The following is a 27,828-nucleotide window of genomic DNA, read 5'->3' as shown; positions in this document are numbered from 1 at the left end:
TCTTTCCAGAAATTTAGTGTTGTTTAACAAACCACCCTAAACCTTAATGGGTCAAGACATTACTATTTATTTGTTCAGTAATCTGTGCAGCTTCTGTGAAGACAGTTTGCCTTTGATTTTTTTCAGCATCACTTGAGGTAGCTGGAAGGATGTAAACTGGAATGATAAAGACTCTATCACCTAAATGTCTGATGCATGTGCTGGGGACAAGGCAGCTAAGGCTATGATGAATTCTCTTGAAAAACAGACTTTAATTCTAATCTAAATCTAATCCAGATTTCTGGAGTCCACAGAGCTGGAGTGACTCAGTTTATTACCAGGAGACCTTTAGAACCTAATACCCTGAAAAATTGGTGTCCTACAGTATCCATTAAGCACCTTGCCTGGTGGCAGTAGTGGCTAATGAGTTGGGCTGCTAACTACAAGTTGAGCAGTTATAGACAATCATCCTCTGGGGGGTTGGGGTCTGGAAAGGGGCATGGGGATGAAGCTTTCTGCTCATGTAAGAAGTGACAGTCTCAGAAACCCACAGGGTCAGTTCTACCCTGCCCTATAGGGTCACTGTATGTCAGAATTGACTCTATGACAGTTGGTGAATGAGTGAAAATACCGCTTACATCAAACAATAGCCTAGTCACTATCTTAGCAAAGTTGTTTGGAGTTAGGCATCGAGCTCTTTGGAAAGATGATCTGTGTGCAGCCAGGTTCAAGAAACAGAAAGACCAAGGTCAGAGTAAAGTTATGTAAATTGTTATTATATGTAGGGTAAATTGCCCCTACTCAATTTCTATGTAATGTCAACAGAATGGGTGTAACAATCTTTGACAGTGCTTTTCTATGGAATATTTTTGATTCCTTATCTGAAATGTTGCCTTATTTTCAAATTGTATATTAAATAATTTGAAGAAGAATGCAGCATCAGGATTGAAGAAATGCTTGTTAATAACCTTCATTGTGCAGATGACATAATCTTACATCCTGAAAGAGGACTTGAGGCACTTTCTCATAAGATCATGACTGAACTCCTCACTATGAATTACAACTCAATATAAAGAAAATTAAAACCTGTATAGCTGGACAAATAGACAACATCATGATAAACGGTGAAGCCCCCCAGCCCCCTATAAGTTGTCAAATATTTCATTTTGCTTAAATCAAGTCAATACCCAAGGAAACAACAGTCAAGAAATCAAATGCATTGGGAAATCTCGCTGTACAAGACATCTTTAAAATGTTGAAGATCGAAGATATCATTTTGCAAACTAAGGTGTAACTGAGCCAATCCATAATTGGACAATGATTAAAGAAGTCTTAGAAGAATCCATGCAGTTGACATATTGGTGCTGAAGGAGAATATTTAGTGCTGTGGATTTCCAGAACAAACCAATCTGTTTGGGAAGAAATACAGCCAGTGTCCCTTAGAAGCCAGGATAGAGTGACTTTGTCTCACATACTTTGGATATGTTTTCAGAAGAGAGCAGTCCTTGGAGAAGGACATCATGCTGGACATAGTAGAATGGTAGCCAAAAGGAGAGGGCCACAAAGGAGATGGATTGACACAGTGGTCGCAGCACAGTGGGCTTTCAGCATGGTAATGCTTTTGAGAATAGCACAGCATTCTCAAAATGTAGTGTTTTGTGCTATTATGCATCAGGTTGCTATGAGACAGAATAGACTGCAGGGCACCTTACAACACCAATATAGCCCATAAACACCAATCAATTTCCATTATTCGTTTAACTCGATATCTATTTTAATTCTCTTTAATTCTGTATGTGGAAACCTTCAACGATCCCTCAAACAGAGTGTTTTCAGGGTAGCTGGAGTTCTTGTACATTGACTCAAGAAGTCACAAGCATATGTCCCAAGAGAGAAAGAGCCAGGCAGAAGTAGCAGTGCATACGGTGTCACCAAGTGACACCTTCTCAACATTCTTTTCATTAACAGCAAGCCCCTAAGGCCATCCCGTTCACAGGAAAGATGGACTTGACTCCCCTCTGATGAGAGATGATCCAAATAATTTGAGATATACTTAAATCTACCCTAGGACCTGGTGGCACTGTTGGGAAAGTATTGGACTGTGAATAGTGTGGTTAGCAGTTCAAATCCATCAACCTCTGAGGGAGAAATTGAGGCTGCTTATTCTAAAAATGAGTTACAACCTCAGAAACACTATGCAGTGTGCACATGAGTCAGGATTAACTGGTTGGCAGTGAGTTGGTACATTTTATTTTGGTATAGTACCTAAATAAAGGACCCTTGTGGCACAATCAGTGAAGTTTGGGTTATTAACCTCAAAGTCTGTGGTTTAAGCCCATCAGCACTCTGCTTATGTAAATATTTACAGCCTTAGAAAGTCTATGCAGCAATTCTACTCTGAATTATAGAATCGATACAAACCAGAATTGTGTGTACTTACAAGAATTTTTTAATGGAAACATCCTGTGGTTGATATTAAAATTACTAAATAAAACATTAACATTATTTTCTTGTTTTCAGGATTCTCTAAAGTAATTTCTCTCAAGCTTAAAACATGTATCTGCAATATTCAAGGTGATCTTCCAAATCTCCAAATTACTTCTACTTTCATCTACTTACAGAGCTCTTTCAACTGATTTATTTTTCACCGGAATACAATTATTTCAATAGAAATGTATGTTCATTGGTATCCTTTGAAAATCAGTGACTGTGTTGGACAGGGTTCTCTAGAGAGACAAACCAGATTGCTAGTAATTATAAATAAATATATTTATAAAGATAGATATATAATTCAAGAAATGAACCATTAAATTATATACAGATAGATAATACAAGAAATTAACAGTTAAATTATAAAGCAGTGAGACACTAGCAGTCCTTTAAGGCTTGAGAGCCACCAGTTGTCAGTCCCCTTCTGTAGAGAGAGCTGGGCTATATATATATCCAGGCAGCAAACAGCAAGGCAAGTCCCCAACTGTCATCAACTGTCGGTCCCCAGGTCCAGAGATGAACATTCCAATCGTGTGGGCTTAAAGGGACCTCAACTTACAGCAACACAGTCCACAGGCTATGCATCCCACAGGTAGTGTACCCCTTTAAACTGAGGAACAGAACAAGCAAGGCGAGGCTCACCAAGCCATTTATTCCTCTGCCCTTCAGTTAATCCTACTTGTTTTTATCGGCCAGGCTGGCACAATAAACTATAGCAGTGACCAAGACAGGTTTTGTGGTAAAGGAAACTTCTTGTGGAAACATCTCTGAAGGATAAAGTGGAGGGAGCTGGAGAAGTCACAGAGAGTCGTCCGACCCTGGCCAGCTCTGACATGCCTGACAAGAAGAAAGAGACCCGGGCAAGAAGTGTCTCATATTGCAATCCAGATCCCAGAAAGGTTTAGAAGATCAATAGGATCCTTCCAACAAAGTCACTCTTTGGAGGACTCTTGAATCTTGCAATAATTGCATGTATTAACATCTGCATATACTCAGACACAGTAGGAACCATGGCTGCTCAATCACTAAGCGCTTAGTTGCTTACTGAAAGGTTAGTGGTTCAAATCCATTCTTGGATTCAGGGTAGAACATAGTCATTGAAATATATATCCCATAAAAATTTCAGCCTAGACAACCTTATGGGGCCAACTCTACCACATGGCCTCAGTAAGAGTCAAAATGGACTCAATGGCACCTAACAGCAACGTGTTCAGACAGTGGCTGTAAGTAGTCTCAAGATATGTGCCCTTGGTGTAATTTCAGTGTTGAATTCAGAGGGTAGTGACTGAGGCCTCCGATAATTGTACTCTTAATTATGGTTCCCCGTGTCACGAGATTGTAGCAGTGTTCAATGAGGAGTTTCCTCAGTGAAACTTAATATAACAATGGTAAGAAGAAAACAATGGGAAAAGTGTAGTAGTACATAATCGGCTGTCAATTTGGGTTTGAGAGGATTAAGAGTGAAGGGGTGGAGTCTAGCTTGTCAATCAGATCATAGCCTATGAGACCTCTGTGTGGGCATGGCCTTCTCCTGAGGGTTCTGGGAAATCCTGTATTTCCTCCTTAGAGGTGGAAGACACTTCTTATTTTGGCTCATTCCCTTGGAGACTCTCTCCTGACAAGACTCACTCCCTTTACTGACAAGACACATGGCACTACACTGATGGGCCCCAAACTCTGGGAGCTGGAGAAACCATGTGGAGACCCCTGCCAGTGCTCAGATGCTTACAACGCCAATGGATCCAAAGACTTTCCACCCACTGGCCTGTGATCATCCTGCATTCAGCATCATTGTATGTGTTTCGTGAGTCTGAAAAGGACTTTATAGATTGGTAACAGACATATAGGCTAATATTGGACTTATGAGATTGGGCTAGGCTGGACTGGGCTCTTCATGTATAATTACCCTTTATACAAAATTCTCTCTTATACACATATGAGTTTCTATGAATTTCTTTCTCTAGTCTACCCGGACTAACATGAAAAAACTTAAAAAAATAATGGATATACAGGAATAAAAGATAATGGAATTTTAATATAAAGTTTTAAAAGTTCTTTCACAATAGATGATGGATAAATCTTAATCATAAAAGTAAACATAAGGAAACAAAACAATATTGAATAAAAAATGTACTTAGATGAACTGAAAACTTCTTATAGGAAAATATAGGAAATGTTTTTTGTTTTGTTTTTTCCACTCTAGGCCTCTCCCTAAAGATTATATAATAAGTCTTTCCCCAAATATGTCATCAGAAACCAAGAGAGAAGTCTGGTCTTCCACCCCCATATAAAAATAATGAAGCATTCTTCCTGTACCCAGTAGTATATTTTTGGAAATGGCCCTTTTAGAACTTCATCCTGACCTCCAGTTACAAGGCCATCCCGTTATATTGTCAATGGGGACCGTGTGGGAGCCGTGATTCCCATGCCTGCCTGGGCCTATTTCATGGGTGTCACAGGAGGCAGAGTGGGAAAATTAGACCTCCATCTCTTCCTGAGAGTAAAAAGGCAGCGCCTTTAGCTCCTTGGTTGTGTGGTTTCACAGAACACAGCTAAAACGGAAGGTTTAAGTATGATTCAGAACCTTATAAGTTAATATGAAAATGTTCAAGATTCAATGAAAAACATATATATCTCAGAACACCCAGGACTGAGAATATCTCAAACAAAAAGAATCAATGAGTGCTCAAATTGAAAAGACAGAACTGTTAGGATTAGCTGACAATTTTTGAACAATCATAATAAAAATGATTCAATGAGCAATTGTTAAAACATTAGAAACAAATCAATAAATAGAAAACCTCAGTAAATCATTAAAGAAATATATGCTAGATAGATGACCCAATTGAAATAGTTTTAGAGGTAGAAAAATGCAATAGCAACCTTGCACAAATGCACAAGATGGATGTGCGACAGCAGAATGGAAGAGACAGAGGGGAGAATAGGGCCCCTGGAAGTGAGAGCAAAAAGAAAAGAGGTTAAAAAGTCAACCAAACAAGTAAAAATCCCCCCCCACAAAAAAAGAATGTTCACAGGGACTAAAAAATATCCATTATTAGAGTCCCAGAAGGAGAGGTGAAAGAAACAGAGATGAAAAATAGTTGAAAAAATAAGGACTGAAAAATTACCAAATTACAGAGAGATGTAAATTTGGAGATTCAAGATGGTGAGAAAATCCCAAACAAGATAAACCTAAAGAAATCCATGCCTAACTCAATCATGAATAATTTTCTGAAAACTAAAATGGGGGAAACTTCTAAGTACCACATTACCTAAAGGGAAGAAAAGCAAACACCATTTCACCCGCAAAGGATTTCTTATCTGAAAACTGCATCCATGAAAAAAATGATTAGGGCAAAGACCGTACAGATGTGCTTTATACAATTGATGTATGTATATGTATGAACTGTGATAAGAATTGTATGAGCCCCTAATAAATTGTTAAAATTTAAAAAAAAGGAAAAAAAAAGAAAACTGCATCCACAAGGAAGAGGCACAATGTTTGTGAAATGTTTCAAGAAAAGAATTATCACCCAGAATTTTAGACTCATCAAAAGTAGCCCTGAGGGATGACTGAGAAATCAAGACATGACCAGATGAGGGAAAACAAGAAAATTTGCTCTTGTCGGACTTCCCCAAAATGAATGAATAAGGCAAGTTTTCTACCAAAAAAAACTTAAACAAAAAAAGGAACTAAAAACATTGAGAAAGGAAAACCATGATAAAGGAGAAAGTGAATGTTGTAGTTTCCTAGGGCTGCCCGAACAAACCATCATAAAGTTACCGCTGTAAAGAACATATATTTATTGTTTCACAGTTCTGTAAACTAGAAGTCTGAACTCAGGTATCAGCCTGAGGGATTTGAGAAGGATGTTCATGCCTCTCTGAGTTTCAGGTGACGGCCAGGGATCATTGGTTCTCCTTTGCTGCTTACAGATGTATCTTCCTCTGTCATCACATGGCACCTCTGTTCCCTGCTGTCTGTCTGTACAGTGAAGTGACATGGCTTCAATTCATAGTTTTTAAAAATCAAACCAAATCACGGGATTGGATCCGCAATGCAAAGTGTTGAACAATCCAACTGAGGGGAATTCGTCAGTTCTTTCACTTTCCTGGGTAAAAAAAAGTCACCTCACAAGAAGAACAAAGAATCATATCAATCAAGATTCCTGATTGACGAGGCAGAGCCAGTAGGGACACTGGCGTCTACAGGATGGAGACCATGAATTAGATCGTAAGAGCCTTGCCAAGACAGTGAAACAGAGCAGAGAAGCAGTCCTGAGATAGTGAGACAGAGTGACAGGTGGGGCTTCCTGGCCAACCGAAGGAGTGAAACTGCAGGCTGAGGGCCAGAAGGCTGGCATGTAGAGCATGGGCCCCTTTGGTCATTTATCACCTCTAATGGAGCTTGGCAACACTTGCCTGAGCAGGGCAGAGGCCAAAGGGCCACGTCACTGAAAGATTGAGGACCAGAGTCAGACAAGCTTGCCAGCACAGTACTGAAGAGGCACTGCAGTGGACAAAGAACGCTATCCTTCTCATGTTGGAACAGGTCCACTTCCCTAATAACGTCCATTAATTGTGAGCATTGTCTGTGAGCTCAGTGTGCTCAATGAAACACATGACTGAATCTAGGTGTCTGAAGAGCATAGAGAAAGATGGAGGGTAGTGGCATCTCTGACTTCTCTTAGTGGAGTCATCCTTGGGTAGAGGTGGAGTGGATTGTTCTTCTCCTTAGTTGGGTACAGTTGATTTGCCTGGTCTGGTCTTATGAACCTAAAAGCCAGAATTAAGGCAATGGTCTGTATATCTGTATGACTGAAAACAAAAGATTGCATAGGTATTTCCTAGAATGTCACATTCAATTGGTCATTAAACACCATGGGAGCACATAAAACTACTCTAGGATAATTATGTTAATTTTTTTCTCAATAATGTCTAAGCTAAAACCCTGAATAAAACCTAGGAAATGGGGCAACAGTTTAACATTATTCGTGAGATTCACTGATTCAATTTCACTTATTTATTTGCTTTTAGTAATCTACCATTTGCTTTATCAGCCTCCACATGTGCCTTACAAGGTTGCCATGAGCAGGGAATTGACTCCAGTGTAATGGGTTTGGTTTATGGATAATGCTAGAAACTAATGATGCTGGATAGAAAAGTAATCGCTCTTCATCATACTAAGTAGTATTGTACTATAAGGATATACTGATTTTATATTATTGAAGGACACATAAGAAAGAAACAGGGAACTTTAAAAATATATGTTTATCAAATTCCTGGGAAATTTCAATACCCCACTCTTGCCTCCCTACTTGAACTCTGCCCAATATTTCTGATCCCAATTTGGAAACTTAAGTTCAACCTTTGGATTTTTTTCCCTTTCAATGTCATTTATCCACTTGATTCATGTCTCAGGATTCTATTCTGAGTCAGATTTATAATTCTATGAGGATGCAGAAACAACAACAATGCTTTCTAAAAAGTGTATTTGAATCAGATAAGTACATCAAATGTATATTTACATTAGTTCACAAATTTTAAAGGCTGTTTTTAAAAAATCATTTTATTGGGCTCATACAAATCTTATCACAATTCATCCATCCATCTATCGTGTCAAGCACATTTCTACATTTGTTGCCATCATCATTCTCAAAACATTTGCTTTCTACTTGAGACCTTGTGATCAGCTCCCCATTTTACCCTCCCTCCCCACGCCCTCTCCCTCATGAACCCTGGATAACTTATTGATTATTATTTTGTCATATCTTACACTGTCCGACATGCCCCTATACCCACTTTTCTGTTGTCCATTCCCCAGGGAAGGGGTTATATGTAGATCCTTGTCATTGGTTCCCCCTTTCTACCCGACCTTCCCTCTACCTAAAGGGTATTTTAATGTCCCACTTTCTTTTTTTAATTTATTTTATCTTTTAATGTCCCACTTTTATGGGTTAATAATGCCTTGGTAAGACTGTTAAATATACTGAGTTAAATGTACCATATTTCATAACCTTTTTCAAGAAATGTGACCCAATCAAATCCACAAATTATAGAGCATTATTACTGATATGACATGCAAGAAACAATTTCCAGTCTTTCAATTTGCAATCATTGCAGGAAACAATTATTCAGTAATGGTTGCAGCACACCATTGAGAGGGAGTGGCCAGCAATTCAGGTCTGTTTTACTCTACCAAGAGGAACAAGTCTACTTCAAACAATTTCAAGAGGTAGCATGTGAGAAAGAGCCAATGGTGCTGAAGGAAGAAGTTCAAGCTGCACTAAGGCTCCAGAAATTGATAGTCCACTAATTGAAATGTTTCAACAAACTGATGAAACATGGGATGCATTCATTGGTGATAGGAAAATTCGTAAGACGTCTATTTGGCTAACTGACTGGAAGAGATGCATATTTGTACCCATTCCAGAGAAAGACAACCCAAGAGAATGATCAAATTATAGAGCAGTACTGTTAATCATGCTTGCAAGTAAAGTTTTGTGAAGATTGGCCAGCAACAGTTGCAGCAGTACATTGATTGGAAGCTGCCAGAGGCTCAGGCAGATTCAGAAGATGATTTGGAACAAGGCATGTCATTGTTGATGTCAGATGGGTCTTGGCTGAAAGCAGAGAATACCGAAAAGATGTTTATTTGTGTTTTGTTGACTGCAAAGTCATTTCAATGTGTGCATCAAAACAAACTATGCTTGAAAAGAGTCCCAGACAATGTACATAAATCAAGAGGCAGTTGTGCAAACAGAAAACAAGGGAATACCACATGGATTAAAATCAGGAAAGATGTGTGCAGGTTTTTAATGAGGGCCTCCTCATTATACTTATTCAATCTGTATATTCTGTAAATAATCAGAGAACCTGGATTTTATGAAGAAGAACGTAGCATCAGGATTGAAGGAAGATATACTAATATCCAGAAATATGCAGATAACACAATCTTGCTTTCTGGAAGTGACAAGGGCTTGATGCTCTTGCTGATGAAGATCAAGGACTGCAGCCTTCCATATAGATTCCAACTCAATGTAAAGAAAAGAAAGTCACCACTGGATTAATTGGAAAAATTGTGACAAATGGGGAAAAGTTTGAAGTTGTCAAGGATTTTGTGTTGCTTGGATCCTCAATCAGCGCTCACAGAAGCATAGGCTAAGAGATCAAAGGGCTCATTGCATTGGGTAAATCTGCTGTGCAAGATTGCTTTCAGGTGCTGAAATGTAAAGATGTATCTTTGAGGACTAAGGTGGGTGAGATCCAAGCCATGGGATTCTCCATTGCTTCGTACGCATGTGAAAGTTGGTATAGTGAAGGGAAGTTTCTTACCTGAATCTCCATGACTTCCACCAGATGATCAGATGGGACAATGCTAAGAGGTTGTGTTTAACACTAACAGAAAGAACTGGTCAGTTTTCATTACCAACTCCCTGGCCATAAGGATCAGCCATCTTTTAAGCAGAAGAAAACTCAAACAGCAACAATAATTCACCATCATGGAGTTGATTCCAGCTCATAGTAATCTTATGAGACAGGGCAGAACTGCCCCATATGAGTTTCTGAGACTATAACTCTTTACAGGAGGATAAAACCTGTCTTTCTCCTACAGAGCTCCTGGTAGTTTTGAACTGCTGGTCGATCTCGCAGTTAGCAGCACACTGCATAAACCCAGCAGTCCTTGAAGCAAGTTTTCAAGATCTCTGTGTGAAGTGGTAGAGGCCACCAAGACCAGACACACTACAACCTATGGCACCGAGATCCAGAGAAGCAGTGCTGAGGCTAGGGAATTCCTTTTCCTTTTCTGGCCCCAAACTATGAAACTGGGATAGAGTGACAGACAGTCTAGCTTCCTGGCCCATCAAGGCAAAGGCCAAGGGACCAAGTGCCTGAGAGACTATCTCCAACTGGGAAAAGGCTTGGCTACTGGCTGAAGAGACTAAGGATTGTATCTTACTGTTTGCTGATCCTGATTTGTAGTATTCTGTGACCTTCCCTATGGATCCTCTTAATTGTGGATATTGTCTATGAGTTCTGTGTGGCCACAGCAATGCATAATTTAAGGTAACATAAATGTAGTTTGGTAAGGGAGGAATAGTTAGTGTCAGACTAGGTAAAGAAATATGGGCTATAGAGGCTTGTATGACCTGTGCCTAGTGGCAATAGGTAGGCCTGAGGAGGCCAGCTATGGTTTTCCATGGCCATCTTCCTCAGTTGGCCACTGAATAATAATTGATGCATTTGAATTATGATGGGAATAAAAAATAATGAATGTGTCATGGATTGCCAAAGAACAGACATATCTGTTCTTGGGAGGAGCACAGCCAGAATGGTCCTTGCAAGCAAGGATGGTGTCAGATACTTTGGACCTGGTATCAGGAAAGATTAGTTCCTGGAAGAGGGCACTGTGCTTGGTAAACCTGAGGGGCAGTGAAAAAGAGGAAGTGCTCCTCCAAAATGGATTGACGCAGTGGCTGTCGTGATGGGCTCCAACACAAGTACAATTGTGAAGACGGCGCAGAACTAGGCCGTGTTTGGTTCTGTTGCCCAGAGGTTCACTCAGAGTCAGAACTGACTGATGACAATAACAAAGTAAAATGAGAACAAAAGAACCGACACATACAGGCACATGATTGTACATTTTTTCTTCACCATTGGGGAGATGATAAGCATTGAATTGAGATTCCAGAGAACTAGGCTACCTGCTTTGAGCCTGTTACCTCAACCTTAAATGTGGAGATGCCACTAACCATTTGGCTCTCCCTCCAGCCCAGTGCTTCTCATGTCAGTGCAGAGTATTTGTTATGGATTCCTGGTTAATGTATGAGTTAAAATGTGGTTGATTAAGACAACATGTATGTAATTTTGGACTCAGCTTAGCTTCTGACTTGCTATGTCTCATGAAAAGAACTCCGGTGGTGTAGTGGAAGCTCACCAGAAGATCAGCAGTTTGAAACCACCCGCAGATCTGCGAGAGGAAGAAGAGAGACTCTAGTTCCATAAAGAATTACATTCTCAGAAACCCTCAGGGGCAGTTCAGCCCTGTCCCCTAGAGCCACTTTGAGTTAGGATCTAAGGCTGAGAGTTGGGTGTGAGGTCTCATGAGATCGCAGTAAAGAGGTCAAGTAGGGCTACAGTTGTCTGAAAATTCATCTGAGCCAGAAGATTCTGTTTCTCTCAATCGGTCAGGTCCCAGTTCAATGCAACCACCCCCCAAAAGTCTGTTTCCTGGAACCTGAATTTGGTTTATTGGATGACAGTGCTATGGAGCACAGTTCTATTCTAACACATATTCTATTGTTAAGAGCAAGAATTGACCATGGGTTCCTTTTTTTTTTTTAAATAGTGTTTCTTTTGTTTCTAATAGTACCTCTAACCTCTACCAGGTGTATCAGGCATGAAAACTGTAGGCCATAAAGGGCACTATATACGCAGATAAGCACTTTCTGTTGACTGTGGGAAAAGTTTTTGCTTGTACCTGCTCTACCAATTGGACTTGCCACCACTATCAAGAAACACCCACCATGTGGGATTTCACTGCTGTTATATATGGAAACCATTACTGTTAAATGCGATGATCTAGGGCAGCGGTTCTCCACCTGTGGGTCACGACCCCTTTGGGGGTCGAATGACCCTTTTGCAGGGCTCGTCCAATTTATAGCAGTAGCAAAATGACAGTGATGAAGTAGCAACAAGAATAAGGTTATGGTTGGGGGTGGGGGCGGTCTCTGCAACATGAGGAACTGTCTGAGAGGGCTGCGGCATGAGGAAGGTTGAGAACCACTGCTCTAGGGTGTAGCTAATTAATACTGTGAGACCATGATGCTATGCATTCAGTGGGCATCTGACGATTAACTCTTGATCATTAGCCTTTGGGCTGAGAATAATGAACTAACCGATAAAATTATACTTCCTTTCACAACTTCTCTTTCATAAATATGTGAATTGTTTAGAGTTAAAATTATATTTTTGAGAGTATTTTTGGCATGATGTGGAAATATATTTTCCCTTTAGGCTTATGTGTGTGTCTATGTGTGCATCTGTGTGTGTGTGCGTGTGTGTGTGTGTGTGTGTGTGTGTGTGAAGGGACCGCTTCATTAGCTTCAGAGTTGAGGCATTTCTTTAAAACAGCATGGGAGTGTTGTTCATGCTAACTTGGCACACATAAGGTTAATTAAGGCAAGTCAGCTTCACTGGAAATATTTCAGAAAAATTATTTTTATTCATAACCTTGGGCTTTGAAATGCATTTTAGATGGAGTTTCAGACTACTTGTGCTGTAGCCTTCTATGGAAAAATGTGTTGCAATTAATGTCACTCGGGGTAAAATAAATGAAATTAAAGAAATGAAGGGTTTATCTGAAAATATATTGTTCTACATCTTGTGAAAAATCTCTGGGAAGAAAATTTAAATAGACTCAAAGTTGAAGATTTAATAACATTCTCATTTTCATTATAATGTTAAAAATGGAAATATTTTCATTGTATTGAAGAATTGCTGCTGATGGTGAAATAGAAGTTTACATTTTTTAAAAAATAGATCTTTTCACCTATGCCTCAGCTAAAGAAAACCAAGTCCATAGTGGCAAAATCCAGTCATTACTCAACTCTCTTACCTTTAAAAATTAGTTTTCTATTGCTTCCATAAGAATCACCACAAACGTAATGACCTGAAAATAAATGCAGTACCTTAGTGCTCTGATGGAAAACTGTTCTACTCGGGACGCAGGCAGGGCTCTCTTCGTTCTAAGGCTCTTGGGGGGCAGGGAGATCTAGTTCCTTCTCTTTTCCAGAATCTAGAGGTTCTCCAGTTCCTTGACTTGTGGTCCTCAAGTCACATCATTCTGTCCACCACTTCTGACTCTTGTTTTTTTCCCCAGCATATTAAAAAAATAATTTTATTGGGGCCTCGTGCAATTCTTATCACAATCCATCCATCCATCCATCCATCCATCCATCCATCCATCCATCCATCCATCCATCCATCCATTGTGTCAAGCACATTTGTAGGCTTCTGACTCTTTTTAAGGAACTCTGTGATTGATTACATTGGACCTAACTGGATCATGTCCTTATTTTAAAATTGGATGAGCAATAACTTACATGTAATCTGCAGCCTTTAATCCTCTTTAGGTATGGATCAATCCATTCACAGGTTCTGGGTGGTAGAAAATCTCACTGTTGGGGAACCACACACTTCCAGCCTATCTATCTATCTATCTATCTATCTATCTATCTATCTATCTATCTATCTATCTATCTATCTATCTATCTATAATCTATCATCTATCTATCTATCATCTATCTGTATATCATCCATCTATCTATCTATATTTGGTTTTATTTTTCTCTTTCTTACTGCCTTTTACAAATGGAGGTTTAATTGTTAACTTTTACTTTTCCATCTAATCTATGTTGTAGAGCTATACTTTTATGAGGGAACAACCCCTAGAGAAGACCATTCTGATTAATAAAGTACAGAATCCGGGAAAAAGGAGTCCCCAGTGAGACAAATGGACTCAAGCATGCCTACTGCTGTGCGGACGGGCTAAGAGTAGGCAATGCTTTCTTCTCTTATATACAAGCAGCTATGAGTTGATGTTACCTCAATAGCACCTAAGAATCCTGACAACAGTGCAGGAGTCGACACTGATTTTTTGGAATGCAAATGAGGAATGAACACATTGTTAAACAAATGATGCTTGCAGTTCACACTTTTTCATATTTCATAACCCCAGCGTCTTATTTTCACCAGTGTGCTACACTGGTGTTATTTACATGTTGATGTCTTCTATTTCAATATATTTATATTTTTCTTTTTGTTCAGTGCATTTAAAGTTAGTTCTTTGTCTCTGTGCTTGTTGACATGGATATTTGTTTCCTAGCAACCAACACTCATCATCCTCCCCTAGAGTTTCTAAACCTTCTCCTCTTTGGATTCCTTTCTGCTCTGAACACCCACTTTGTTTAAAAGGTAGGAAGAAACCACATTTTCCACCCTAGAAGCCGCCCTTGCCAGGGTGGGTGGCCCCAGCCAAGGAAAGGTGTGTGGATCTGCACATACTGGGCCAGCGAGCCACCTAGGAGAGCCAGGCTGGAGCACACAGCTGTAAGCACTCCACTCTGCTCCACAGTGGAGCACTCAGGCTGCTTGAGTCCTCCACCCTTGGAAAGCAAGTGTGAGTTCTAAAGTGCAGAGGGGTCTTGGGTCCTATGCGGGAGACAGGTTCAACTAACCAGCCAGGTGTCACATCAGGCAGGGGCAGTAAACATCCACACCTATACGCACACCATCCTGCCACCTAACTTCACATTGTGCAGCACTGAAGAGCTCTGGTAGCATAATGGTTATTCACTGGGCTTAGATCAACATGGTCAGTAGTTCTAAACAACCAGTCAGCTCTGTGGGAAAAAGATGGGTCTTTCTATTCCTGTAAACAGTCACAGCTTTGGAAATTCACAGGGGGCAGTTCTACCCTTTCCTACAGAGTCACTATGAGATGGCAGTGACTTGATGGCAGTGGGCAAGGGAGCCAGGTATGTTTCAGGCAACCAGTCCCGTCCACTATGGGGGACCTGTGTTCTGGTTCTGGCACTCTGTGGTGCTCCTGCACTCTCAGATGTAGCGTATTTGGGGACAGATCTGCTACCAGGAACTGCACTACTCTCAGGGTCAGCTGCAAACTGTCCAGAGAAAGTACCCAGTTTCAATTCCAGTTACCGGCCTACTTCTAAACTCAACCCATGATTTCTTGACCATGGCCTGTCTGTATTGTACAAACCTGATCAAGAGTAACATATTTGGACTATTTAAGAGAGGTAATTGTGTCTAAAATTTTATTGTGGTATATGCATGTGTGCAGTATGCCAGAACGTTTTATACAGTTTGCTTTTTTTTTGGTGAATGCACATTGCTTAGGGGGTGCACCCTTTGCAGGGGGAAGAACACTATTCACAGTGTACTGTTCAAAGGGTGGCATTTGTATGAATTATGCTCTTCAAATTACTTGTGTCTTTATTGAAACTGACTATTCTACCAATTTTTGAAAATAAAATCTTCTAAAATGATTTTAATGAAATGATTTATTTATGTATTCTATGTTAACATATATAGCATTTATATCTTTTGAGGTTATATTGTTAGGGGTTTATTAATTTAAATGTTCACGTATTCTTACAAATTAAACTTTTTACATTATGAAATTTCCTCTTATCTCTAGCGACACTTTCTGACTTAAAGCTTTTTTTTTGCATGAATAGAGTCACAACAGCTTTTGTTGTTAATAGAATTTGTTGTTAAAAGAATCTTCATCCTTTCCAACTTCCTATATCCTTCTGTTTCCTGTATGTGCTGTAAGCTGCACACTGCTATTATCTAATCGGGACAGTCTGGGCATTTTTCTTTCTTCAGCTCATGCTATCTAAAACATAGACCTACAATGTAAAATAAAAGTTTCTCGCTAAAAAGTTGGGAGATTTTAAGGTGCAAAGAGAGTGTGAAAGGTATGAAGTTCAGGATGATAGCTGTTTGATTTCTTTTAGCTCAAAGTTGAGGCTTTTGCAGAAGTGGGTTTCTCAAAGGAAGGTCGTCTCATTCTTCCCAACTGAACTTTTCAAAGTCAGGGTCAAGTGCTTCCTCCAGCCTCTCATCTTCCTCTTCACGTTCCTCAACTCAGTGACCACGCATCACTTTCACCACACAGGGAAGATATCTGATGCTCTCAATTAATATCCTCATGCCAAACAAGTACTTACAACAAAGAAATATCTTATCTCTAAGTAAACATTGTACATTTCCCCATAGATTAGACACTGCATATCTGATTATATAAAATAGTTGTGCTTCTAATTTGGCTTCATTTACAGATTTAAAGCATAGAAAATGGATTTTTTTTCATGGGACTATATCTTTATTTCACTTTTCATTTAGGGTGATCTGGGTGAAAACAGCAAAATAGCTTTCCAGTCATCAATTCACACCATGTTCTTGGTGATGTTCTCTGCCGTCCCCTCACCATGATAACACTCTTTCCACGTCCTCTCTGCGTCCTGTTCTCAATTCTCCTTTGCTGTCCCTGCCCTGCCTTGTGCCAGGCTTTGCTTTTGGACAAACGCTGCTCTTTGACTCCCCTTGTTCTGAGGGTACCATGCTTCATAGGTTCCATTGTTCACCTGTCACTTCATAGGTGTCTTGCTTGGCTGGAACGTGGACGTTTTCAGTTTATGTTTACCTGGTTAGTGGAGCACCTTCAATTGAGAACTCATTAGAAAGCATCTCACATGTTGCTACAATTTAAGAATTATTTATTTTCCTAATTATGTATTGGACTATGAATGAATGGTCGATGGTCGATAGTTCAAAACAACCACCAGCAGCTCCCCAGGACAAAGACTGGGTTTTCTACTCTGGAAAATAGTTACAATCTAGGAAAACAGTTGTAGTCTCAGAAATCCACAGGCGTTCGCTCTGAGTCAGCATTGACTCGATCACAGTGTGTTTAATTTGGGTTTTTATTTTCCTATGGGCAAATCACAAACTCATGATTCTACATAGATATTCTTTTCTTGGACTTCCTGTTACTTGATTTATATATTTACACTAAGCTGTTTGATCCCACAAGAAGTTGGTAATACTCTTGTTGTGGATGGGTCATGTAATGGAACATATTATAGGCTTTATTATTGAGAAGATTTTTGCATGCCTACCAGGTGCCAGGTACTGAAAGAAGTGGTAGGAAACTTATTGGCAACCCGGCTTCAAAGAGCTTCCAAATTAATATGGGGAGGAAAATCAAGAGTGTTTCAAAAATTTGTGGCAAAAAGGAACGTAAAGGAAATGGGATTTTCCATGAATATTTTAAAGTCTGTTCCTTGTGCTTCATTGGGAACCACTATGAGGGAACATTATAATAATCTGGGAAAGTTTTATTAGATATAGGCACCAGGCATCATCTCAGCTCAATTATCTCTGAAATGCAAAATCAGAAATCTTGGCGCTATTATAATTAATTTTTTACTTGAAAAAACGGATTTAAAAACATATTTATAAAACTTTATTACAAATGACTCCCTTCAACTTTCATTCAGCTTCACTCTCCTAGGGTTAATTAACATCCTAAAAGACTACCCAAAATATTTAAAACATGTTATTTAGTGATGCTAGAATGCTCTTAAGTAATACAGGATTCAAATCACCACCCTTCCGGTCAGTAGATGGGCGCTTCACCATTAGGGTGCCTTTAATGAGGGCTCTTAACCACGAAGGCTCTTTTCTCTTGGGACACTTCCTCAGACGTTTGACTTTTCTGCTCTTGAGATGCCGATGCCTGTAGAGTCTGGATTGAACACTTTGAAGGATGTTTTTCAAATGAGTTAGTCAGACACGTGTATTAGAGATTATGTCCGATTTTTAAATTTTTTGCCAGAATGTAATGAACTCCATGTCAGGGTCTTCTCATTCAACAGGCGAACCATGCCTCTTCAGTGATGATGTTTTAAGGGGATTCTGCCAATTTTCTAGCTATACATTTATATGTTCTTCCTTTGGGATGCTAAAATGTGATCTTATATAGAGATACTTTGAGACAATGAAAATGACCTCTTGATATCATCCATTATTCCATCAATTTTAGCCTTGATATGTACAATTTTCACGGTGGTATTGACTGAAGGCGGGTTTTCTAATTCTGTTACTGTTATTATATTCTTCAGCAGAATATATTATAAAGAAGACATGTTTTCACTCTCTTTATGGATTTAGCTGACTTTTTATTAATAAAGCAAGGACTCGGATTTTTTAATTCTATGAGTTATAATTCATTAGTATTATTATTTATGTTGTTGCTTAAATTGCTCCAGATTTCAGTAGTCATTAAAAGCCCATTCAAACCATCATCCTTCTTCATAGAATTGGAAAAACTGATTACCAACTTCATATGGAGAGGGAAAAAGCCCAGAATTAGCAGAGAACTCCTCAAGAAGAAGGACAAAGTGGAAGGGCTTGCTCTACCTCACTTTAGCACATATTATACAACCACAGTGGTCAAAAGAGTGTGGTACTGGTATAATGACAGATATCTAGACCAATGGAAAATTGCTTAAAACCCAGAAGTAACTACATCAGCATACAGACAACAGATATTTTATAAGGACCCCCCAAAATATCAAATGGGCAGCGATGCCCCCTTGAATAAATGGTGCTGGGAAAAATGGAAATCCACCTGCAGAAAAATGAAGCAAAACCCTCGCCTCATTCCATGCACGAGAATAGACTCAAGGTGGATCACAGACCTTGAGGTAAAACCCCAAACTATTAGGACCATTAATGAGGGAATTGGGAAAATCCTGAGAACCTTGGCACAGGGATTACATAGGCTATCAGAAACAGGGAAGGATACACACACAGAGGAGACACAAACTGACAAGTGGGCTATACTGAAGATAAAACACCTGTTTATATAGAAAGAATTCACCAAGAGAGTAACATGAGATTCCACTGACTGGGAAAATATCTTTAGCAATGACACATCAGATGAAGGTCTTATTACTAAAATCTACACTACTCTGCTAGGTTCCAAGAAGAAGAAAACTAATTTCCCACTGAGGAGGTGGGAAAAGGACCTGAACAGAAGTTTCACAGGGGAAGAACTCCAAATGGCCAATAAACATATGAGAAAATGTTCCCGATCTTTAGCCATAAGAGAAATGTAAATTAAAACAACCATGAGATTGCCCAATTCAAAAAATCAGTTGGAGGACCTGTAATGAGATAGGAACTCTCATCCACTGATGGTGGACGTGTAGGTATGTTCAGCCATTTTGGAAATTGATTCTGTGATATCTAAAACAGATGGAAATCTAGCTACCACACTGGGCATATACCCAGAAGAGACAAGAAACAAACCATGGCCAGACATCTGTGCTCCAGTGTTCATTGCAGCACAGTTCACAATTGCAAGGAGTTGGAAACAACTCAAATTTCCATCAACAGATGAATGGATTGCAAACCTGTGGTACATACATACAACGGAGTACTACGCATTCCTAAAAAGCAGCAATCAATGCATGAAGCACATGGCCACATGGGAAGAACTTGAAGAAATCATGCTAAGCAAAATAAGCCAAGAACAGGACAAGTACATCATGAGTCCACTGAGGTAAGCTTTAACAAAATGAGACATAGAGGAAAAGCTGCTATATATGTACATTCCTGGGGTGAGGTCCAAGTACTATGGCAGGGCCAAACTCAGTCCAGGATACTGCAGCCAACTAAATAGGAGGGGACAGAAAGATCAGGAAAAAAAGAGAGACATGGGTAGGTGAGGAGCAGGATACTAACCCACCCAAGGGGAGGGTATTGCTTATATCTTCACAGGAGAGGGAGAGAGAGACCAGGCTTCAACCCCATGCACCAAGACATGAATACAACACCGGGATGTATCAGGAAACTGCGAGGTCCCAACAATGTGGACCGCCACCCCCACCCTCTCCCATCCCCACTCCAAAGAACACATTTCAGAGGACAGTACTGAAGCTACAGTGTGGGGAGAGAGGCATGTCTGATTAGAGCACCCAGGAGAAACAGAGAGGGATGGAGAGTGAGGGAACACATCCTGGCCCATCAAGCCCTGAGGACAATATTTCTGCCCAGAGCAGACAGTGAACAGAGAGGACCATTGGGCCGACCCCACCACAAGGTATGATGTTCCTCACTGAACCATAGTGCTACAAGGGACAACACTGGAGACACAGGGCGGGAATTGTGCCCAATCTAACCCCATCACACTGGGGTAAAACACTAAGGACATGAAACAAAGCAGCAAGGGGAGCAAAGTGATTAATTCCCCAGGAAATACCAAAAACAGACTTTGGAGACAGAGTGTGGCACCCCGTCAGACACGACTGGAAAATACGTGTAAAGGCCAACAAACAGACCTTGAACTATTTATAGGGTTTTCCATATTTGTCAGTGGCCTTCTTTTTGTGGTTGTTATTTTGTTTTTTTTGTTGGTTTTCGCTTCCTTAATTGTTTTGTTTGGCTTTGCCTGTTTTTGCACTTATTAATGTCTCTGCATGTCTATCTAGATAAGATAGGCAGGATAAACAATTCAGAGAGGAAAAGAACAGGACCAATGGTTCAGGGGGATGCGGGAGAAGGGAGGTGGGAGAAAGGAAGGGAGGAGGAAACCAATCCAGGGGCAAGGGAACAACAAAATCAATGAAGCAAAGTGGATTGGGTATTTAGTGGCGCTTAGTCAAGGGCAATATAACAGCGAGGTTTTACTAAACCGGAATGAAGGCTGAGCATGATAGTGGGACACGAGGAAAGTAAAAGGAAATAGAAGAAAGAACCAGGAGGCAAAGGACATTTATAGAGGTCTAAATACAGGCACGTACACATGGAAATATATTTATATATACTGAGAGGGGAATAGATCCATGTATACCCATCTATATATTAAGAATTAAGGTAGCAGATGGACATTGTGCCTCAACTCAAGCGCTCCCTCATCATAAGAATCACTAAAGAATGTGCCAATATTGAACCATTTCACTGAAGACAAATTGGATACATAAGCAAATGTGGTGAAGAAAGCTGATGGTGCCCAGCTATCAAAAGATATAGCATCTGAGGTTTTTAAGGCTTGAAGATAAAAAAGCAGCCATCTAGCTGTGAAGCAACAAAGCCCACATGGAAGAAGCACACCAGCCTGTTTTATCATGAAGTGTCAATGGGATCAGGTATTAGGCATCTAAGACCCAGAACAAAATCATATCCAGTATGAATGGGGGTCAGGGGGTGAGGCATCTGTAGATGCCCATCTGTACACAACTGGACATGCCCTCACAGAAAGGTCACAAGGAAGAGATGAGCCAGTCAGGGTGCAGTATAGCACTGATGAAACACACAACATTCCTCTAGTTCTTGAATGCTTCCTTCCCCCCACTATCATGACTTCAATTCTAATTTACAAATCAGACTAGACCAGAACATGTGCACTGCTACAGATAAGAGCCCACAAGACAGGAATCCAGGATAAATAAACCCCTCATGGCCAACAATGAGAATATAGAGATATCAGGAGGATTAGAGGAAGGTGGGGGATTAGAGGAATGTAGGGGAGGAATTGATCAAGAGGATCAATATATAATCCCCTCCCAGGGGGACGAACAACAGAAAAGTGGGTGAAGGGCAACAAAGGACGATGTAACATATGAAAATAATAATCTATAACTTATCAAGGTTTCATGAGGGTAGGGAACCGGCAGAGGGTGGGGGAAATGAGGAACTGCTATCAAGGGCTCGAGTGGAAAGAAAATGCTTTGAAAATTATGATGGCAGCATATGTGCAAATGGGTTTGACACAGTGAATGAATATATGGATTGTGATAAGAGATGTAAGAGCCCCCAATAAAAGTATTTAATAAAAAAGAGAGTCTGTTCAAGATAGTATGTGGTACACAGAATTCTTCAGAGGTATTGATGAAAAGAAAATAGAGGGGGTGAGAGATGGAGAATATAGATACTCATTCTAGAAAAGTAGGACAACCTCTTGGATTTTCTCCCCAGTTCCCCGGGCTTTGGATTGTCTTCTATGTCTGCATCATCATTTCTCCAGGGAATACCTATGTGAAGAATTCTTACAGGGATAAAGTTCATAAACTAAAACAATCACAAGGGCTCTAATTTGGAAAGAGCTAGTTTGTATGTCCTGGTTTGTATGTTTTGTATGTCTTCATTATTAGCTTGTTTGTGATTTTCAATTACTCTATTATTATTGTTTTTCATGGCAGTTGAAAGTGGACAAAGATCTCTGCATTGAGGTGCTGTATGTTGCACATGACTAACGTTGAAATAGGACCTTAGGAGTTCTGTTCACATTTTATCATTTTGTTAAGTTGTGACTCAAAATTCCCTTAATATAGTTAGGCCTTATTTTTCTGATCTCTAAACTGAATAGGAAGATTAGGTAAACTCTCATGGCCATGTTTTCCCTCTAGATGCATACATAATTTCTCCAAATTCAAACTAATTACCATAAAGTTGACGCCACCTCACAGTGACCCTCTGGTACAGGATAGAACTTCCCTATGTGGGTTTCTGAGACTGTTGACTCTTACTGGAGGAGAAAGCCCTGTCTTCAGAGAAGTGGCTGGTGGTTTTGAACTGCTGGCACTGCAGTAAGCAGCCCAACGCATAACCACTATGTCACCAGGGCTCTTTTATTCCCATGCCAATTTTCCAAATATGTTTATATCATTTATGACTTCTCATAATAGTTGAACTTTAGCTTAGCTTCATAGTTTTCAAATGAATCTGACTTTTAGAAATTATTATTGGCAAATAAAACAAAGAATTTCTAGAAATTTAGAAAACAGTTGGAGATTTCAGAAATTATTTGCTCAAAACTGCCAATTGTGTAATTTATAAAATCTTACTTCAATTCTCCTTACTTCTTAACCCCACACACAGGTCGCTATAACGCTGCCGCATTATTCACTTGAGAAATCACCCCGATGGAATTTCAAAAATTATTTGCATAATGACTTTTCCTTCAAAGAAAACACCGTTGGCCTTGAAGAATGTATATAAAATCCAAGGACAGAAAATATTCAAAGTAAACCCTAGAGGAAAATGTAGTAATACCAGGACAAGAATTAGTAATCCACATGAAACTCAGGTGGACACAGCAACTCAAACACATCTAAAGGATGTAGTGATGGATTTATAGTAGGGGAGATGTGATATAACACAGAATTTTGCATCTAATTAAATACTGTTTCCATTGTGACCTCCCCCCTCCCCTCCTCAGTACAATGTCATAAAACTTATGGTCAGAAATGATCCCAAAAGATTATGTTTGCAATGGGAAGGTGACAGGGAAAGACAATGGAAGCTGCCTACTGTATGCCTACTAGTATTTCTGAAATACTGTCATTTTAATGGTCTTGACTTAGTATTTTATTATTTTCACATCTATTTTAAAAATGTGAAGAAGATGGCAAGAGAGCTGAACAATGTGCTCAGGTTTTACCCACTTAGAATTCTACTTAAAGCTCAGACCAACTTGACTTTCATACTTGTGATAAGGAATGGAGAGAGTAACTACTTCAACAACAGTTAGGATTAGCCCTTAGCAACTCCTAGCCTGAATGAATTTCCCTTCATAAGATGAAGATTTTATTTGCCTATGCTGGGCCTGCAACCTTTTAAACCTTTCTTCTCAGCATGACCCTAAATGCTGTATAGATTGTGAATTCTGCACTTCAACAACTTGGAACAAAATCATTTACTAATTGAATAAACACACTCAAGTAACTTATTTTTTTCTGCATCTCAGTTCTTATGTATGAATCAAAAAAAACAATGAAATTTATAATATGTGCAGATAGATGACATCTGGTATGTCCTCAGTAAAATCCATGTTAGCAGCTCAGTGCATGCCAGTCATAGTGTTTCCACCATATTCTACCCAAAAGTTGTTCAAATTTTTCTTTTTTTTTTTTAAATATCCCAAAGCTTCTCCTTCATGCTTAGCCCTTAAGGAAGTGAAAGGGGACATGCTTTTAAATACGTGTTTAAATGAAGATTGTCTTTGTTGCTTTCAGCTCACTCTATTCTGACTCCTAACCACGCTGTGTGACAGCGTAGTACTAATCTATGGGGTTCTTGGTTTTACTCTTTACAGTAGCTAATCACCCTTTTCCCCCTCTTGGACCTTCTGGGGAAAGGGGTTCAAACTGTCAGCAAATCAGTTAGCACTCAAGTGCGCCACCGAACTCCATGACCGAGACCACTGCCACAAACTCAATCCCTGTTAGAAGCCAATAATGCTGAACCCACAGTGCCATAACGACTACTTAAATGAAGAATTAAGCAAAATCAACCCTGCTGGCATTCAATCATTCAACTCACAGCAACTCTGGGTTTTTGAGTTTGTAGATCTATATGCAAGCAAGACGTATACTTGCTTTCTACTCCAGATAGGTTAGTAGGTTTGAAGATCAACATCTATCTGACAGTACCACCAATGCTTCTTTAAATGAGGACTATTGTCCTACAGAATCAGCAAGCAGCGAGGACAAATAAGGTAGAAGGAGGAATATTCATGGAAAAAACAGTCTAGAGAAAGTGCGTGAGTGTGTGTGTGCATAATCTTAAATTTCTTAAGCCTACTTGCAGTTTGATTGAGGTTATGGAATTTGTTCCCATCATAATATTAGGAGCAATTCAGAAGCAAAGAGTAAAGAGCAGATCTTCAACCCATAGATTGCTCTCGGTTTCCATATTCATTTTCTAATCAGGACCACAATTATGCTTACACTGACAATTTAATGTAATTTTCAAATTACCACTGCTCTGTTTTCTTTCCTTTCTATTTTAAATTAATTTTCAAAAATTCCCTTAATTTTCTTTTTATTTGCCTCAGTTATTTACACTGACCTGTCTTCAGGCTCACTGATCCCTTCTTTAATGGTATAAAATTGGGATGTTATTAAAACTCTCTTTTCCCCCAGATTTCTCTTTTCCATTTCCAAAATTGTCATTTGCTTCCTATTTTAGAGTTTCTATTTCTTTCTTTCCTGTAGTGTCTTTATATATTTATTACCGTACTTTGTTTTTTTTTTGTTTGTTTCAAAGTCTTCGTCTATAATTCTAATGGCTGTGCCATCAACAGTCCCTTTCAGTGAGTATGCGTGGGTTTTCTCTTCAATAGAGGCCACATTTTCTTGCTTCTTTAAATAATGGTTAAATCATGCCTTCCTTAGAACTCTTCTGTGGAGGGATATCCAATTGTTTTTAGATGGGCTTTGGGTCTCCACTCCAACCTCCCTAGTCTGCATCGATATAGTTGGTTGTTTTGGATCATTTGATACCTGAATCCATTGGTACCTCATGATCACACAGCCTGGTATGCTTCTTCCATGTGGACTTATTTGCTTCCCTGCTAGATGGCTATTTGAACCAATGTGCAGTATAGCACCGACAAAACATACATCATTTCTCTAGTTGGTTGGATGCATATTTCCCGCCCCACTACCATGAGCAAGATCTACCTTACAAATCTGAATAGACCAGAGAAAATACATCGGTACATGGAATTCAGGACAGATAAAACTCTAAGGAAGTGTAGTGAGAGTAGAGATATTAGGAGGGTAGGGAGATGGTCAGGAAGGGGGAAAGGGGAGGGAGGGAGAACCCATCACAAGATTGGATATATTGCCCCTCCATCCCCCTGAAGGGGACCAATAATAGACATGTGCATAAAGGAGACAACGACCAGTAAGATATGAAATAATAATATATAATTGATCAAGGATTCATGAGGGTAGGAGGGAGGGGAAGGGAGCGGGGGGAAAGAGAAATCTTATACCAAGGGCAACATATGTACAAATATGCTTGATACAATTGATGTATGGCATGTTGTTATAGAGCAGTAAGATCCCCCAATAAAATGATTTTTAAATGGTTAAAATTGTGTCAAGTTTCAGAATAACTTTTCCCTTACTGTTTTCGTGAATGAACAAAGTATGAAAAATCTCTTTTCTGGCTGGTAGTTACAACAAGAAGTAGGATCTTCAAATTTTTCTTATTGTGAGCCATGACCAAATCCTATTTCAATTAGAACATCTTTACCAGTCTTCATCCCCAAATACCAACCTCATGTGGTTTAGTTGTCTATATGATCTTGTTGGGCGAGTAGGGAAAATTAGCCCCATTTTTAGACATTTTATGAAGCCCTGGTTCTGTAATGCTTAAGCATTGGGCTGTGATCCGAAAGGTCAGCTTTCTACTCCATCAACAGTTAAAGGTCAACTTTGTACTCCACCAACAGTTGCCGCCTCTGAAATATACAGCGGGTCACTGTGAGTCAGCAATGAATTGATGGCTTTGAGTTTTTCCTTTGAGTTATTTATCTTTGAGTTCAATATACGCACCCATCTGCAATATAATGTCAATGAGAGAGTGTAGGATTTTAGTAAGACTTTATTACTTGTCCCTGTTGAATAACCCTTCCTTGATTGAAACACTTGGGTGCAGCAGTGCTAGAATAACATATATCACCTTCCATTTGGGTCTCAAATATATCTAACTTTTAAAGGTTTTTGATTAATATAGGGGATGTTCTGAATGTGAGGTCCCATCTACCTGTTCTCCAGTGCAGCGTGTGTGTTCTCTAGTCTCTCCAGCTCATCTGCATGGGCTGCAGCCTCTGTGGATGTTCCAATGACTGCTGTTATCACTGCTCTTCTTTCTCCTGCATGCCAGCAGCCTCTGTGTTGTTCATGCCGTACTGGGCAAGAACCTGCTCGCTTCTGTGTGCTGGTGCCTGGTGTGCATCGCATCCTTGTCAGATGATTGTTATGCTGCTGATCTTCCCCAAGGCTTTGACCAATGACGTAGCCTTTCCAGTCTTAACCGTGCTTGGTCACACCCCTTTGCTCCAACCAAGCATTGCTGAATACAAGTACTGGTATATCTCTGGTCTTGGATATACAATATGTTTATTTACAGTTCTCTAGAATGATATATTTTATTTTTTATTTTCTTATTAACCACTATCTAGACCCAGTGTTGAGTATGCTTGTGTAGAGCAGTCTGTGTTAGGGCTCATAATATACATGCTGCATTGTGTATGTATTCTGTTACTACATGTGTTGTTAGTAGTTCCCATATATATGCAGTAATGTTGCATATGCAGTAGTACAGTGCATACATAATTAGCAGTGTGTATATTATGAGTCCTAACACACGTTGTTCTATTCAAACATAGTCAGGTCATTACAATCTGGAATATTATCATACCAACATCTCCAAACCCTGAATTACTGTGAGCTCCCTTGTTGATCCAGCATGTTTTGGGTCTGGTGGTGTCATTTGAGTGCAATTATTTTGGGGGATATCTGTTTTCTATGGTGAAGTCTATCTACTGTCTTGCTGAATTCTATTGCCAATTGATTTTATTTGCTTATATGTATACTGGTACCTGCCTGGACACTTGTGTTTTCACTGTAAATTTACCTCCTTTAAGAACTGTAATCAGGGTTTATTTTTGGATGAGGACTTACGGGATATTCTGAGAATTCAATTGTTATGGTACAGCAAGCATTCTTTTTCAAAATCTTTTTTTTTAAATCCTATTAGAAATGGATCCCAATACTTCTAATCCTGGACCAAAACAAAAATTAAGGTTATACGAAGCTGGTTTCAAACTTAAGGTCGTGTCAAGAGCAGAAAAAAGTAATAACAGTATTGCAAGTAGGGAATTTTGTGTTGACAAAAAAACAAGTGAGGGAGTAGTGGAATATGAAAGTTGACTTGGAAAAGATTCTAAAGGCAAGTTTGGGAGACAAA

This window comes from Tenrec ecaudatus, chromosome 10 (assembly GCF_050624435.1).
Source record: "Tenrec ecaudatus isolate mTenEca1 chromosome 10, mTenEca1.hap1, whole genome shotgun sequence".
Classification (NCBI taxonomy): domain Eukaryota; kingdom Metazoa; phylum Chordata; class Mammalia; order Afrosoricida; family Tenrecidae; genus Tenrec; species Tenrec ecaudatus.
Note: the sequence above shows the minus strand (reverse complement) of the source record.